This window comes from Tachyglossus aculeatus, chromosome 15 (assembly GCF_015852505.1).
Source record: "Tachyglossus aculeatus isolate mTacAcu1 chromosome 15, mTacAcu1.pri, whole genome shotgun sequence".
Lineage (NCBI taxonomy): Eukaryota > Metazoa > Chordata > Mammalia > Monotremata > Tachyglossidae > Tachyglossus > Tachyglossus aculeatus.
The window spans coordinates 27,016,511-27,029,603 of record NC_052080.1 but is presented as its reverse complement, the minus strand read 5'-3'; positions in this window follow the sequence as shown (position 1 = coordinate 27,029,603).

Sequence of the window (13,093 nt, the reverse complement as noted above, 5' to 3'; positions counted from 1 at the left end):
TCCCCCTTTGCTCTTCCCCCTTCTCCACACCCCACAGCACTTAATAATAATAATAATAATGGTGATTTTTAAGCGCTTACTATGTGCCAAGCACAGTTCTAAGCACTGGGGGAGAGACAAGGTAATCAGGTTGTCCCACGTGAGGCTCACAGTCTTCAACTGTGGAGAAGCAGCGTGGCTCAGTGGAAAGAGCCCGGGCTTTGGAGTCATCAATCAATCAATCAATTGTATTTATTGAGCGCTTACTGTGTGCAGAGCACTGTACTAAGCGCTTGGGAAGTACAAATTGGCAACATAGAGAGACAGTCCCTACCCAACAGTGGGCTCACAGTCTAAAAGGGGGAGACAGAGAACAAAACCAAACATACTAACATAATAAAATAAATAGAATAGATATGTACAAGTAAAATAAATAGAGTAATAAATACGTACAAACATATATACATATATACAGGTATATACATATATACAGGTTTGGAGTCGGAGGTCAGGGGTTCAAATCCCGGCTCCACCAGTTGTCAGCTGTGTGTGACTTTGGGCAAGTCACTTAACTTCTCTGTGCCCCAGTTCCCTCATCTGCAAAATGGGGCTTAAGACTGTGAGCCCCATGTGGAACAATCTGATCACCTTGTAACCTCCCCAGCGCTTAGAACAGTGCTTTGCACATAGTAAGCACTTAATAAATGCCATTATTATTATGATTATTGTATCGCCTCAGTGCTTAGAACTGTGCTTGGCACATAGTAAGCGCTTAACAAATGCCATCATGATTATTATGAGAATCAGAGAGGTGTAGCTCAGTGGAAAGAGCCCGGGCTTTGGAGCCAGAGGTCATGGGTTCAAACCCTGGCTCCGCCAATTGTCAGCTGGGTGACTTTGGGCAAGTCATTTCACTTCTCTCCGCCTCAGTGACCTCAGCTGTAAAATGGGGATGAAGACTGTGAGCCCCCCGTGGGACAACCTGATCATCTCGTAACCTCCCCAGCGCTTAGAACAGTGCTTGCACATAGTAAGCACTTAATAAATGCCATTATTATTATTATTATTATTACTATTAAGTCACTTAACTTCTCTGTGCCTCCATTCCCTCATCTGTAAAATGAGGATTAAGACTGTGAGCCCCCCGTGGGACAACCTGCTCACCTTGTAACTTCCCTAGTGCTTAGAACAGTGTTTTGCACATATTAAGCACTTAATAAATGCTATCATTATTATTATTATTGTATCGCCCCAGCGCTTAGAACAGTGCTTGACACATATTTACTATTCTATTTGTTTTATTTTGTTACTATGTTTTGTTTTGTTGTCTGTCTCCCCCTTCTAGACTGTGAGCCCACTGCTGGGTGGGGACCGTCTCTATAAATTGCCAATTTGTACTTCCCAAGCGCTTAGTACAGTGCTCTGCACACAGTAAGTGTTCAATAAATACGATTGAATGAATGAATGATTGAAAGAAGCAGCATGGCTCAGTGGAAAGAGCCCAAGCTTTGGAGCCAGAGGCCATGGGTTCAAACCCCGGCTCCGCCAATTGTCAGCTGGGTGACTTTGGGCAAGTCACTTCACTTCTCTGGGCCTCAGTTACCTCAGCTGTAAAATGGGGATGAGGACTGTGAGCCCCCCATGGGACAACCTGATTACCTTGTTAACCTCCCTAGTGCTTAGAACAGTGCTTGTCACATAATAAGCACTTAACAAATGCCATCATGATTATTATGAGAATCAGAGAAGCAGCGTGGATCAGCGGAAGGAGTCCGGGCTTTGGAGCCAGAGGTCATGGGTTCAAATCCTGACTCCACCACTAGTCAGCTGTGTGACTTTGGGCAAGTCACGTCACTTCTCTGGGCCTCAGTTACCTCAGATGTAAAATGGGGATGAGGACTGTGAGCCCCCCCGTGGGACAACCTGATCACCTTGTAACCTCCCTAGTGCTTACAGTGCTTTGCACATAGTAAGCACTTAATAAATGCCATTATTATTATTATTGTATCAGAACAGTGCTTGGCACATATTTACTATTCTATTTATTTTATTAATATGTTTTGTTTTGTTGTCTGTCTCCCCCTTCTAGACTGTGAGCCCACTGCTGGGTGGGGACCGTATCTGTAAGTTGCCAACTTGTACTTCCCAAGCGCTTAGTACAGTGCTCTGCACACAGTAGGTGCTCAATAAATACGATTGAATGAATGAAAGAGGCAGCGTGGCTCAGTGGAAAGAGCCCGGGCTATGGAGCCAGAGGTCTTGGGTTCAAACCCTGGCTCCGCCAATTGTTAGCTGGGTGACTTTGGGCAAGTTACTTGACTTCTCTGTGCCTCAGTTCCCTCATCTGTAAAATGGGAATTAAGACTCTGAGCCCCACGTGGGACAACCTGATCACCTTGTAACCTCCCCAGCGCTTAGAACAGTGCTTTGCACATAGTAAGCGCTTAATAAATACCACAATCTTTATTATTATTATTCTCTGGGCCTCAGTTACCTCAGCTGTAAAATGGGGATGAGGACTGTGAACCCCCTGTGGGACAACCTGATCACCTTGTTAACCTCCCTAATGCTTAGAACAGTGCTTTGCACATAGTAAGCGCCTAATAAATGCCATTATTATGATGATTATTGTATCGCCCCAGCGCTTGGAACAGTGCTTGGTCACCTTGTATCCTCCCCAGCGCTTACAGTGCTTTGCACATAGTAAGCACTTAATAAATGCCATTAGCACACATTTACTATTCTATTTATTTTATTTTGTTAATATGTTTTGTTTTGTTCTCCGTCTCCCCCTTCTAGGCTGTGAGCCCGCTGCTGGGTGGGGACCGCCTCTATAAGTTGCCAACTTGGACTTCCCAAGCGCTTAGCCCAGTGCTCTGCACACAGTAGGCACTCAATAAATACGATTGAATGAATGAATAGTACAGTGCTCTGCACACAGTAAGCGCTCAATAAATACAATTGAATGAATGAATAGTACAGTGCTCTGCACACAGTAAGCGCTCAGTAAATACGATTGAATGAATGAATGAATAGTACAGTGCTCAGCACACAGTAAGCACTCAATAAATACGATTGAATGAAGGAAGGAATAGCACAGTGCTCTGCACACAGTAAGCGCTCAATAAATACAATTGAATGAATGAATAGTACAGTGCTCTGCACACAGTAAGCGCTCAGTAAATACTATTGAATGAATGAATGAATAGTACAGTGCTCTGCACACAGTAAACGCTCAATAAATACGGTTGAATGAATGAATGTTAACCTCCCTAGTACGTAGAACAGTGCTTTGCGCATAGTAAGCGCTTAATAAATGCCATTATTATTATTATTAGTAGTAGTAGAAGTATCTTTCCCCTCCATTGCTTTCTCCTGCCTGCACTTTACCTCAGCGTGGGCCTCCTGGCTAAACTGTAAGGTCCTGGAGGAAGGGGCTGTTGCCTACTAATCAATCAATCGTATTTATCGAGCGCTTACTGTGTGCAGAGCACTGTACTAAGCGCTTGGGAAGTACAAGTTGGCAACATATAGAGACGGTCCCTACCCAACAGTGGGCTCACAGTCTAGACAGACAACAAAATAAAACGTATTGTTCTGCTTTAGGCCCCAAGTAATAATAATAATGATGGCGCTTACTATGTGCAAAGCACTGTTCTAAGCGCTGGGGGGGATACAAGGTGATCAAGTTGTCCCAGTGGGGCTCACAGTCTTAATCCCCATTTTCCAGATGAGGGAACTGAGGCTCAGAGCAGTGAAGTGACTTCATCATCATCAATTGTATTTATTGAGCGGTTACTGTGTGCAGAGCACTGTACTAAGCGCTTGGGAAGTCCAAGTTGGCAACATATAGAGACGGTCCCTACCCAACAGTGGGCTCACAGTCTAAAAGACTTGCCCAAGGTCACCCAGCAGACACGTGGCGGAGCGGGATTCGAACCTATATGTTGCCAATTTGTACTTCCCAAGCGCTTAGTACAGTGCTCTGCACATAGTAAGCGCTCAATCAATACGATTGATGATGATGATGAACCTGTGACCTCTGACTCCAAAGCCCGGGCTCTTCCCACTGAGCCACGCCGCTTCCCTAGCAATCAATCGATCGTATTTATTGAGCGCTTACTGTGGGCAGGGCACCGTACTAAGCGCTTGGGAAGTGCAAGTTGGCATCATCGAGGGACGGTCCCTACCCAACATCATCATCAATCGTATTTATTGAGCGCTTACTATGTGCAGAGCACTGTACTAAGCGCTTGGGAAGTACAAGTTGGCAACATCTAGAGACGGTCCCTACCCAACAGTGGGCTCACAGTCTAAAAGACTTGCACAAGGTCACCCAGGAGACACGTGGCGGGCCTGGGATTCGAACCCGTGACCTCTGACTCCACTCACTCTCACTCACTCACTCAACTGTTATTTATTGAGCACTTACTGTGTGCAGAGCACTGTACTAAGCGCTTGGGAATTACAAGTCGGCAACAAGACGGTCCCTACCCAACAGTGGGCTCACAGTCTAGAAGGGGGAGACAGAGAACAAAGCATATTAACAAAATAAAATAAATAGGTACAAGTAAAATAGAGTAATAAATATGTACCATTCATTCAATTGTATTTATTGAGTGCCCGGGCTCTTCCCACTGAGCCGCGCCGCTTCTCTACCAATCAATCGTATTTATTGAGCGCTTACTATGTGCAGAGCACCGTACTAAGCGCTTGGGAAGTACAAACTGGCAACATCTAGAGACGGTCCCTACCCAACAGTGGGCTCACAGTCTAAAAGGGGGGGAGACAGAGAACGAAACCAAACATACCAACGAAATAAAATAAATAGGATAGATATGGACAAGTAAAATAAATAAATAAATAATATTAATAAATAAATAAAGCGGGCTCACAGTCTAGACAGACAACAAAATAAAACATATTGCTCTGTTTTAGGCCCCAACTAAGTGTAGGCCTCAGGGGCGTGATGGGTGATTTGGGGCTGGGCAAGGCCTGTTGTGGTGTTGTGGGGTAATGGCGGCGTGAGGGAAGGTGAGGGGAGAAGGGCGCGCGCCCGTTTTCCCGCCATTGGGAGAGGGGCTGTTCCGGGGCCCGGCCCCCCTCCCTCCCTCCCTCCCTCGCGCCCCTGGCTGTTCCGGCCTCGGGGCCACGCCGCCCCCGAGCGTCCGGCGGGGCGCGGAGGGAGGGGGGCGCCCGGCGCGGAACAGCCGCCGCTCCCCGCGCCCAGGCCGCGCCGCCCCCCGCGCCCGGCCCCGCTCACCTTCCAGGACCTCGAAGATCGCCTGCGCCATCTTGGTGGCGGTGGGGGTGCCGCCGACGCCGAGCGCCGAGCTACATGAGCACTGTGGGACGATGGGGGGCGGCGGACACCAGGGGGAGCCCGGGAGCCGCCAAGCCCGCAACCGCCTGACTTGACTGGGCCGGACCCGACCGGACTGGACCGGCTCGTGGCCCAGAAGCCTTCGCGGAGGGGGCGGAGATGAAAGGCCTAGCGGGCCAAAGGGGGCCTCGGCCTCCCCCAATTTGAGGGGCCCGACGGCCATATTGTACATCCTGAGGGCCTCGGCCTCCCATTAGAGTCTCCCCCGAATTGAAAGGCCCAACGGCCAAATTGTGCACCCCGAGGGCCTCAGCTTCCCAGAAGTCTCCCCCAAATTGAAGGGCCCAACGGCCATTTTGTGCATTCTGAGGGCCTCAGCCTCCCCACAGAGACCCCCACACGGTACAGACTCTCCCCCAAATTGAGAGGCCCGACGGCCATATTGTGCATCCTGAGGGCCTCGGCCTCCCAGAAGAGTCTCCCCCAAACTGAAGGGCCCAACGGCCATATTGTGCATCCTGAGGGCCTCGGCCTCCCAGAAGAGTCTCCCCCGAAATTGAAGGGCCCAATGGCCATATTGTGCACCCTGAGGGTCTTGTCCTCCCAGAAGAGTCTCCCCCGAAATTGAAGGGCCCAACGGCCAAATTGTGCACCCTGAGGGCCTCGTCCTCCCAGAAGAGTCTCCCCAGAATTGAAGGGCCCAATGGCCATTTTGTGCATCCTGGTGGCCTCAGCCTCCCCGAAGATACCCCCACAGGGTACAGAGTCTCTCCCAAATTGAGGGGCCCAATGGCCATATTGTGCATCCTGAGGGTCTTGTCTTCCCAGAAGTCTCCCCCAAATTGAAGGGCCCAACGGCCATACTGTGCACCCTTAGGGCCTTATCTTCCCAGGAGAGTCTCCCCCAAATTGAAGGGCCCAACGGCCATACTGTGCAACTGAGGACCTCGGCCTCCCCCAAGAGACCCCCACACGGTACAGAGTCTCTCCCAAATTGAGGGGCCCAACGGCCATATTGTGCATTCTGAGGGCCTCAGCCTCCCCACAGAGACCCCCACACGGTACACAGTCTCTCCCAAATTGAGGGGCCCGACGGCCATATTGTGCATCCTGAGGGCCTCAGCCTCCCCACAGAGACCCCCACACGGTACACAGTCTCTCCCAAATTGAGGGGCCCGACGGCCATACTGTGCATCCTGAGGGCCTCGGCCTCCCAGAAGAATCTCCCCCGAATTGAAGGGCCCAACGGCCATATTGTGCACCGAGGGCCTCGGCTTCCCAAAAGAGTCTCCCCCGAATTGAAGGGCCCAATGGCCATATTGTGCATCTGAGGGCCTTGTCCTCCCAGAAGAGTTTCCCCCGAATTGAAGGGCCCAACGGCCAAATTGTGCATCCTGAGGGCCTCGGTCTCCCGGAAGAGACCCCCACACGGTACGGAGTCTTCCCCGAATTGAGGGGCCCGACTGCCATATTGTGCATCCTGAGGACCTCGGCCTCCCAGAAGAGTCTCCCCTGAATTGAAGGGCCCAACGGCCATATTGTGCATCTTGGGGGCCTCAGCCTCCCCGAAGAGACTCCCACACGGTACTGAGTCTCCCCTGAATTGAGGGGCCCAATGGCCATATTGTGCATCTCGGGGGCCTCCGCCTCATTCATTCATTCAATCGTATTTATTGAGCGCTTACTGTGTGCAGAGCACTGGACTGAGCGCTTGGGAAATACAAGTTGGCAACATACAGAGACAGTCCCTACCCAACAACAGGCTCACAGTCCAGAAGAGGGAAACTGACAACAGTACAAAGCATGTAGATGGGTGAGATCAGAATCGTCAGAACAAATATGAACTGTAGCTATAATGGACATCATCAACAAAATAAATAGAATAGTAAATATTGTCAAGTAAAATAAATACAGCAATAAATCTGTACAAATATATACAAGTGCTGTGGGGAGGGGAAGGAGGTAGGCCACATTGTGCATTCTGCTGCAGCAGTGCCCTAAGCCTCACCTGGGGGCCGAACCCTGTACTGGGAAGCAGCGTGGCTCAGTGGAAAGAGCCCGGGCTTCAGAGTCAGAGGTCATGGGTTCTAATCCCGCTCCGCCACTTGTCAGCTGTGGGACTTTGGGCAAGTCACTTCACTTCTCTGGGCCTCAGTTACCTCATCTGGAAAATGGGGATGAAGACTGTGAGCCCCATGTGGGATGGTCTGGTTACCTTGTATCTCCCCCAGCGCTTAGAACAGGTGCTTGACACATAGTAAGCACTTAACATATACCAAAATTATTATTACTGGGCACTGTTTTGAAGACTAATAGTACAGTGCTTGGTACATAGTGTGCGCTTAACAAATACCATCATCAATAAGAATCATCATAGTATTTGATAGGCACTTACCATGGACGGAGCGCTGTACTGAGCGCTGGGATGGATAGAAGCAAATCGGGTTGGACGCAGTCCCTGGGCTCCCGGTCTCAATCCCCATTTTACAGGTGTGGTAACGGAGGCACAGAGATGTGACTGGCACAGGGTCACAGGGCAGACAAGTGGCGGAATCAGGATTAGAACCCATGACCTCAGTCCCAGGCCCGTGCTCTATCCACTACGCCATGCTGTTTCTAGGTGTCTACTGTGTGCTGACTACTGTTTTGGGCACCAATCGTGTGCTCACTGCTGGCAGAATGCAGTATCAGGGCCTAACTGCATATAGAAAGCTTTCATTGATTCATTCATTAAATCATATTTGTTGAGCATTGAGTGCAAAGCACTATACTATATACGATACGAATACGATATAACAGTAAACATAAGAGCTTGCGGTCTAGAGAAGAGCCTACAGTCTAAAGCATCTAATACAGTTCTCTTCCTACTGTAACCAATCGATCGTATTTATGGATCACTTTCTGTGTGCAGAGCACTGTACTAGGTCCTTGGGAAAGTACCCTATAATAGTAGACACATTCCCTGCCCATGGTGAGGTGAGTCTAGAAGGGCAGACAATATAAATAAATAAATTACGGATATGTACGTTAAGTGCTGTGGGGCTGAGGGAAGGGTGAATAAAGGGAGCAAATCCAAGGGCTATCGCAACGCATAAGGGAGTGGGAAAAGAGGAAATAAGGGCTTCGGCAGGGCTTTGAAGGTAGGGAGAGTAACTGTCTGTTGGAAATGAAAAGGCAAGGCCTTCCACGCCAGGCCAGTGGTGAGGTAGATGACATTAGAGGAGTAAAGTTGTGTGGGCTGGCTTGTAGTAATAAATCAGGGAGGTGATTTGGGAGGGGGCAAAGTGATTGAGTGCTTTAAAGCCGACAGTAAGGAGTTTCTGCTTGAAACTCAATTTACTGAGCTCAGTAAATTTTACTGCGTGAATAAATGAATGATATATATATATATATACCCAGGAGCTTAATTTAGGCAGGCTTGAAGGGATGTAGGTCCTGAGGGACTGGACCCAGATATAGCTCGATCATTCAATCAATCATGATCTTTATTGGAAACTGTACTAAGAGCTTGGGAGAGTATAATACAATAGAGTCGGAAGCCACACAGCTGGGGAAGAGAATGCTAACCTAGGTCACAATCAAGGGAGATAAATTAGGAATGGGGTCACCAGCAGTCTCTCAAGCAGTAGCTTTGTGGGAGCAGTACCCCAACAGCCAAGAAGTGGAGGACCTCTAGACTGTAAACTCATCGCTAGACTCCAAGTTCCTTGCGGGCAAGGAAATACATCTTTTTATTATTGCACTATACTCTCCCAAGTGCTTAGTACAGTGCTCCTAAACACAGTAAGCACTTAAAAAATACAATTGACTGACTGACTTTCTCCTCATATCCTTCCCAAACCCAACATTTTTAGCATTCCAGCCAGGTGTTAGAGGTGGAACAGCAATGGTTGAGGCCTCCTCTACAACACTGGCATATCGCCCAGGATAAATCAATCAATCAATGGTATTTATTGAGCACTTACCCTGTGCAGACTGGGAGAGTACAATACAACCAAATTAGCAGAAACGTTCCCTGCCCATAACGAGTTTACAGTCTGGAGGGGGAGACGGACATTAATATGAATAAATAATTTATAATATATAATTTAAAGATATGTAAGTGCGTGCTGCGGGGGGAATAGCAAATGTCCAAAGGTCACAGATCCAAGTGCAAAGTTTAGAGCATTTTTATATTCCATAATGCTTTCACATTACTAATCTCATTTTAATCCTAATAACATCTTTGTCGGGGGCGGGGCAGGTGTTTTTACCTTTGTTTTACCGATGAAAAAAGGCCCAGAGAGGTTGTTACTATTCAAGATCACACAGCACCGGCAGGTGAGACTAAAAACCAGGGGTTCCACGATGGTTTTCTGGCCTTTGTTCTCCAACATGTTATTGAAGAGTAATCCTTCGAGATGATCCCATTAAGCAGTGGATTATGGAGTCACCCCACGGGAGCGCTGCAAAATTTAAATTATGAAGTTGCCCCGATTTTAATGAGTAGGGGGCGGTGCCCAGGAATAAAGGGGCAGGTTTTTTAATCCAACAGTCAAGTGAGGCGATCCAGCCTGCTCCAAACCCCTCACCCCAGGCCCAAGAAGGTCTCGTCCCTGCCTGCAGCCTAGGCGGGATGCCCACCGGGACCCTGGAGATAATGTGGAGGCAGAGAAACAGGGAGTGGGGCAGGCAGATAATTTTTAATGGTATTTGTTAATTGCTTATTATTCATTCAATGACATTTATTAAGCGCTTACTAAGCACTTGGGAAAGTACAATACAACAATAAAGACTGCCAATTCCTGCCCACAACGAGCTCACAGTCTGGGGGTAGGGAGGAGGCAGATATCAATACAAATAAACAGGCATCACTATAAATAAAATTACAGATCTATACCTAAGTGCTATGGGGCTGAGGGGTGGGGGAGAGCAAAGGGAGCAAGGTAGGGCAACACAGAAGGGAGTGGGAGATGGGGAAAATTGGGGCTTACTCTGGGAAGGCCTCCTGGAGGAGATGGGCCTTCAGTAAGGATTTGAAGGAGGGGAAAGTCATTGTCTGGAGGATTTGGGGAGGGAAAGCGTTCCAGGCTCAGAGAGGGCTTGGAATCAGCAGTGGGAAAGGCGAGATGGAGGCATAGTGAGGTGAGCACCGGAGGAGCAAAGTGTGCGGGCTGGGTTGTAGGAGAGAAGGGAGGTGAGGTCAAGGTGATGGAGAGCTTTAAAGCCAATGGTGAGGAGTTTTTGTTTGATACAGAGGTGGATAGGCAACCACTGGAGATTTTTGAGGAAGGGGATGACATGTCCTGAACTTTTCTGTAGAAAGATAATCCGGGCAGCAGTGAAGTATGGAGGTTGAGTGGTCAGCAAGGAGGCTGATGCAGTAATCCCGATAGGATAGGATGAGTGATTGTATTAGTGTGGTAGCAGTTTGGATGGTGAGGAAAGTGTGGGTTACAAGTTAATTAGGCTGAACACAATCCCTGCCCCAGATGAGGCTCCACAGTTCAAGTAGAATTTAAGCAGTCCCTTTACTGGGGGCAGGGACGGGCAGGGAGGCGGGGAATTTTGACTATTTTTATTTATTCTGACTCGGCCCAAGCGTGATTAACACGGAAGCTGGGGTTGTTTGTGAGATGGGCTGGGACAGATTGGGTGGCGGGGGCAGGCAGGCTAGCAAACTGACAGGCAGAGGTCAGAGACCATGGAAGGTTTCACTCCCAAGACAAGATCGACATGGAGGCCAGGAACAAATTAATAGTAACCCCCCTGCTTTGGATTCTTTTACCTCTCTCTGAAGGATGAGCCACTCAAACATCACTTTGTGCTACTTACTGGGCCGGGCCCTGGAGAAGATGGCCACCAATTTTACCGTCCCACTTGAACTGCATGAATTAGAGTGATCCTTACTTTGTTGTATTTTTTACATTTTATTTAAGTGCTTACTATGTGCCAGGTACCGTACTAAGCACTCGATCGGCTAACAAGATCAACAGGTTGGAAAGTCCATGTTTCACTAGGGGCTCACAGTTTTAATCCCCAGTTTACATTTGAAGTAATGGAGGCACAGAGAAGTTAAGTGACTCGCCCAAATTCACACAACACGTGACAGAGCCGGAATTAGAACCCAGGTCCTCTGGCTCCTATGTCTGGGCTCTTTCCACTAGGCCCCGCTTAAACCCTCTGGTTTTTCTTCTTCATTTCCACGTTCCAACCTTACCTCTCCATCCCAAGAGCCACCCTGCCAGTCCAAGCCCGCAGCGTGGCTCAGTGGAAGGAGCAGGGGCTTTGGAGTCAGTGGTCATGGGTTCAAATCCCGGCTCCGCCAATTGTCAGCTGTGTCACTTTGGGCAAGTCCCTTAACTTCTCGGTGCCTCGGCTACTTCATCTGTAAAATGGAGATTAAGACTGGGAGCACCTCTGTGGGACAATCTGATCACCTTTCCCCAGCACTTTGCACATAGTGTTTAATAAATGCCATCATTTTATATATATATATATATATGTGTATATATATATATATAAAAATCAGCCTGACTACTGCAACAAACCACCTCACTGATTTCCCTGACCCCAGTTTCTCCCTTCTCCAATCATGACCGATTTTCTTTTGGTATTCATGTGAAGTGAAAACATTTACCGCGTTTAGCAAAATTCTGAAAATTTATTATGCACAACCCACACATTTCAAGATGCTTATTTCTTCCATTGCTGAGTGCAGGACTTGATACGATTACTAACTCAGAATTTTTTTAGATGCAGAATCCAGCCTCTCTCCTCTCGCTCTGCTTAGAAGGAATGCGCCCAGTCAGCTTGGTATTTCACTCAAATCAGTCTGAACAGCCTCCCTTCTTACCAGAAAAGGCATCAATATCCCTTTCTTCCTCTGTACCTGGATCTGGCACCCAATATCAATCTTATTTAAAATCTTTAAGCCAACTCTGGCTTCTACATATTAAGTTGTTCCATTTAAGCACTTGACACCCCACCCTCATCACTTATGTGTGGAGATTTGTAGTCAATCGTATTTGTAGAGTGCTTATGGTGTGATTTATCTTATTCATGTTATGTATACATCTATAATTCTATTTATTTTGATGCTACTGATGCCTTTCTCCCACTTCTAGACTTCTAGTTGTCTCTATCTGTTGCCGAACTATACTTTTCAAGCGCTTAGTTCAGTGCTCTGCACACAGTAAGCGCTCACTAAATACAACTGAATGAATGAATGAAGAGCACTGTACTAAGCACTTGGGAGAATACGATATAATGGAGTTGGTAGACACATTTCCTCCCCACAACGAGCATTCAGTAACATACGATGCCACCTAGTTTTATTCTCCAGGGGATGGGAAGCAGACGGGTGGGTGGAATTGGGGATTGTGTCGTGACTGGGGTCAAGGGGAGCGGGAGGCAGAAGCACACAGGATAGTACTTCAACCCCTTTGCCTTGGGGTTGGTAGGCTTGTTAGGCCTCGGAGATCACCCACATTTGTGCAAATCACACCCCTGCTGTGGCATTCTCTCCCTCCTCCTCCCGAGAACTGTCCGGCTTCCCCTGTGCGGTTTCCCGACTGTTACCGTGAGCCCCAAACCTAACTGCCGGGGGAAACTATCCTCAACTCAGCTACCTGATTTTCTGGTACCTACCCCAGGGCTTAACAAATACTATCATAATTGTTACAGAAACAGCATAACAGTGCCTCATTTCTTGGAATGAGGCCTAAACAACTCATGGGAAAGTTAGGGCTGCTGATCAACTTTAACCAACCACCCCTCTTTCTTCCCCTTGGCACTGTAAGCTTTTTTCTT